Raw genomic sequence first — 4,765 nt, 5'->3', positions numbered from 1 at the left:
AATAACACAGCGATATCAAGAGTTACCAGGGAACGGGAATGCATATGACCCAGGTCATATACGTAAACACACTGTAACTTCTGTTTGCAGCAAGCGTCTTGTTGTCAGTACAGGCACATGACAAATAGAACCTCGAGCTGTTGACTTTTATTTCGAAGTGGAACTTCTGAATGAGAGACCGATGCATGAAACACGGAGCTTACCAGGCCCTCGGATATAAAATGTTTCATAGAGACGCGTGTTTCATTGCATAATTCTGCATGTTTTGAACATTGAAAGCGGATTATATTTACTCACGAAGAAAAAAAACGTTGAATGGTTCACTTTTCCACACAAAATGCCAAGCTTAATTCCGTTCACGCAACGGTCTTATCATAAATGATTAGCTAAATGGAGATCCGACTTCACCAGACTTTATTTGTTTTAAACAAAAGCCTTCCCTGATCATTTTGACCCTATGTGGGTCTACGCGCGTTACTGTTTATCCTACAAAGACCTTTAAAATATATTGTCACATAAAGACCATTTAACCTGAACTTCCTTCCCGTGCGAACGGTCACGTAAACAAACACGGATCTGTCTTCACTTTTACACAGGATGGGCTCGTTTGACTTGGAGTCACGTAAAACAAAAAGCCAACGGCCTCTCCGTTTTCAAAACTGAGCGGCATTGGTGTGTTTTGGCTTAGTTAATTTGTTGATTCACATATGTGCCACTTGGACAAAAACATTTCAGCAAAGAATTCTCACTCTGCACAGAAATGAGCCAGACGGTAGATGCAAGGTCTCCGAGTTTAAAGCTACCCTAAGTGCACGAGTAAAGGCCTGGATAAATCTGTGATGGTGGTGCACATGAGTTTTTACACGGAAAGGAATGTACCTTAAATATTTCGGTTTGTCCATAATCAAACGTTCCATAGCCTAACCCTTTTTACATTTAGTCAAGTTTTGACTAAATGTTTTAACATAGAGGGGGGAATCGAGACGAGGGTCGTGGTGTATGTGTGTGTCTGTCTGTCTGTCTGTCTGTGTGTGTGTAGAGCGATTCAGACTAAACTACTGGGCCGATCTTTATGAAATTTTACATGAGAGTTCCTGGGTATGATATCCCCGGACGTTTTTTTCATTTTTTCGATAAATACCTTTGATGACGTCATATCCGGCTTTTTGTAAAAGTTGAAGCGGCACTGTCACACCCTCATTTTTCAATTAAATTGATTGAAATTTTGGCAAAGCAATCTTCGACGAAGGCCGGTGTTCGGTATTGCATTTCAGCTTGGTGGCGTAAAAACTAATGAGTGAGTTTGGTCATTAAAAATCGGAAACTTGTAATTAAAATTATTTTTTATTAAACGATCCAAAAACAATTTCATCTTATTCTTCGTCATTTTCTGATTCCAAAAACATATACATATGTTATATTTGGATTAAAAACAAGCTCTGAAAATCAAAAATATAAAAATTATGATCAAAATTAAATTTCCGAAATCGTTTTAAAAACTATTTCATCTTATTCCTTGTCGGTTCCTGATTCCAAAAACATATAGATATGATATGTTTGGATTAAAAACACGCTCAGAAAGTTAAAACGAAGAGAGGTACAGTAAAGCGTGCTATGAAGCACAGCGCAACCGCTACCGCGCCAAACAGGCTCGTCACTTTCACTGCCTTTTGCACTAGCGGCGGACTACGTTCAGTTTCATTCTGTGAGTTCCACAGCTTGACTAAATGTAGTAATTTCGCCTTACGCGACTTGTTTCATTTTTGATTTGAAACGTTAGCCGTCTTGCTGTTTTTGGAATTGTTCATGCTTTGTAATCTTAATCGTATAAATATACTCTCCCAAAATACAAACTTGACACAGGTAAACATTGATTCTTTTTCAGATAAACTTGGTCATTTTAGTTGAACTTTATATGCTCGAAAGGGTAATTATGTCAGCTGTACATATCATTTGTCCGATTGATTGTACTTTGTATAGGCATCCCGTAAATAAATGACCTTAACTATAGTGAGGCAGGAATAAAAATACACACACCATCATGACATCCTGCCAAAAAGACTACAAACAAGCGGCATGGACTATCTCCTCATTGTGCGTATCCTGCCAAAAAGACTACAAACAAGCGGCATGGACTATCTCCTCATTGTGCGTATCCTGCCAAAAAGACTACAAACAAGCGGCATGGACTATCTCCTCATTGTGCGTATCCTGCCAAAAAGACTACAAACAAGCGGCATGGACTATCTCCTCATTGTGCGTATCCTGCCAAAAAGACTACAAACAAGCGGCATATGGACTATCTCCTCATTGTGCGTATCCTGCAGGAAGGATGCAATAATGAATATGGTGTGAGACGATTCCACATACACAATTGTTTGTATCCATAATTAGACAACAAACTGGTATCGTATTGTATTGTATTGTATTGCATTGCATTGTATTGTATTGCATTGCATTGTATTGCATTGCATTGCATTGTATTGTAATGTATTGTATTGTATTGCATTGTATTGTATTGTATTGTATTGTATTGTATTGTATTGTATTGTACTGTATTGTTTTGTATTGTATTGTGTTGTGTTGTATTGTCTTTTATTGTATTGTGTGCTTTTTGTGAACAACTATGGAGATCAATAAATCGATCTCCTTCGAGGGAAAGGTGTTTGCACAGAGAAAGCTGACTGCTTAAACGAAAAGTAACCTTCATTGCAAACAACGGATTTGTGTGTGTGTATGTTTTTTTTTAAAATATGTTTTTTGGGGTTGTGTGTTTCAAAGTGTTAATCGTCCATGTTGGATCGAGAAAAGCAAAAACCACCAACGACCAAGCTGGTTGGCAAGGTGTAGCTAAAAGAGCTGAAAGACTGGGTTAATATGCAACACTAAAATAATAATGTCAATGAAAGCCTCGTGTGTTCAGAAAAAAGTTGGAGCATACGCCCTCCACTGTCAACTCAATGCAACGCGGAGGTATTTCTCGTGTTTGCACTGACCCATAGTCTACGCCTATAAATTTCGCTTGATGTCAAAAGAAGACGAGAGAGAGAGAGAGAGAGAGAGAGAGAGAGAGAGAGAGAGAGAGAGAGAGAGAGACACACACACACAAACACACACACGCACACAGGCGCGTGCGCAAAGCAGGGTCGTTTACACAATAGTCGGTTATGAAATTATTTTTTAAAAAATGAACTTTACCTTGACACCAGCTGTTTTCTTATCTAAGAAACCGAGTTTTCTCAACAACAAATGTCCGAAATTGTACTGCAAGGTTACCTCAACAATGCATATATGCAAACCTTTTTGGTGTGGTTTCCAAATACCTCAAACAGCAGTAAACTCAGAAGTCTTTCTTTATAGTATTTCTTGTCTTTTGAACACAGAGGCTCTTGCGAAACTGACTCAGTGTTGATCTTAAATCTCTGTGTTGTACTTGGCCGGTCTACTCTCCCAAGCTCTAGAACTAACGGACACACAGACAGGCAGACAACGGACACACAGACAGATAAACAACAACCAGGACATTCTGATTCAGCAGAACAACAAAGCCGTATCGTGTGCAGAATTAACAGTAGCCGCTAGGAGAAAATCAATTTCAGACAATGAATGTATGTAATCTTAACCTTTGTAAACGTGTTATAAAACCACAATGTGGTCGATGCAGATTGCAACAGACTTCGCTTTTAAAGATAATGAAAAGTCTGTTGAATTTTGGTTTGCGGTATCGTATGATGACCGGTGTAACACGAGAAAATTACTCCCACGAGATTTTTACTCCGGAGTAAACATTTCGTACGAAAAAGTTACTCCCTTTACGAAAACAGCACTCCCCCCATTGAACGAGAAAATTACTCCCCAAGACAGGTGAGTTCCGAGTAAACATTTTGTACAAAAATGTTACTCCCCTGACGAATAGATAACGAATAAATTACTTCACCCCAACACGAGCAATTTAACTTCCCATGACAGGTGTACGAAATTTTTACTCCCTTGTCCCCAGTTAGTCTTGGTGGTGGAAGGGGTGGAAGGAGGGTAGCGCGACATTCGTGTGCGCGAGATCACTTATTGGCATTATCCCTTCGCCCGCATCCCATTTTTGCGTACGAGATTTTTTGTGGAAGTAAAAACAAGTCGCGTAAGGCGAAAATACAATATTTAGTCAAGTAGCTGTCGAACTCACAGAATGAAACTGAACGCAATGCCATTTTTCAGCAAGACCGTATACTCGTAGCATCGTCAGTCCACCGCTCATGGCAAAGGCAGTGAAATTGACAAGAAGAGCGGGGTAGTAGTTGCGCTAAGAAGGATAGCACGCTTTTCTGTACCTCTCTTTGTTTTAACTTTCTGAGCGTGTTTTTAATCCAAACATATCATATCTATATGTTTTTGGAATCAGGAACCGACAAGGAATAAGATGAAAGTGTTTTTAAATTGATTTCGACAATTTAATTTTGATAATAATTTTTATATATTTAATTTTCAGAGCTTGTTTTTAATCCGAATATAACATATTTATATGTTTTTGGAATCAGAAAATGATGGAGAATAAGATAAACGTAAATTTGGATCGTTTTATAAATTGTTTTTTTTTTTTTACAATTTTCAGATTTTTAATGACCAAAGTCATTAATTAATTTTTAAGCCACCAAGCTGAAATGCAATACCGAAGTCCGGGCTTCGTCGAAGATTCCTTGACCAAAATTTCAACCAATTTGGTTGAAAAATGAGGGCGTGACAGTGCCGCCTCAACTTTCATGAAAAGCCG

The sequence above is a fragment of the Littorina saxatilis genome, linkage group LG5 (assembly GCF_037325665.1).
Source record: "Littorina saxatilis isolate snail1 linkage group LG5, US_GU_Lsax_2.0, whole genome shotgun sequence".
Taxonomy (NCBI): Eukaryota; Metazoa; Mollusca; class Gastropoda; order Littorinimorpha; family Littorinidae; genus Littorina; species Littorina saxatilis.
The sequence above is the reverse complement of the archived record's forward strand: the minus strand, read 5'-3'. Positions refer to the sequence as shown.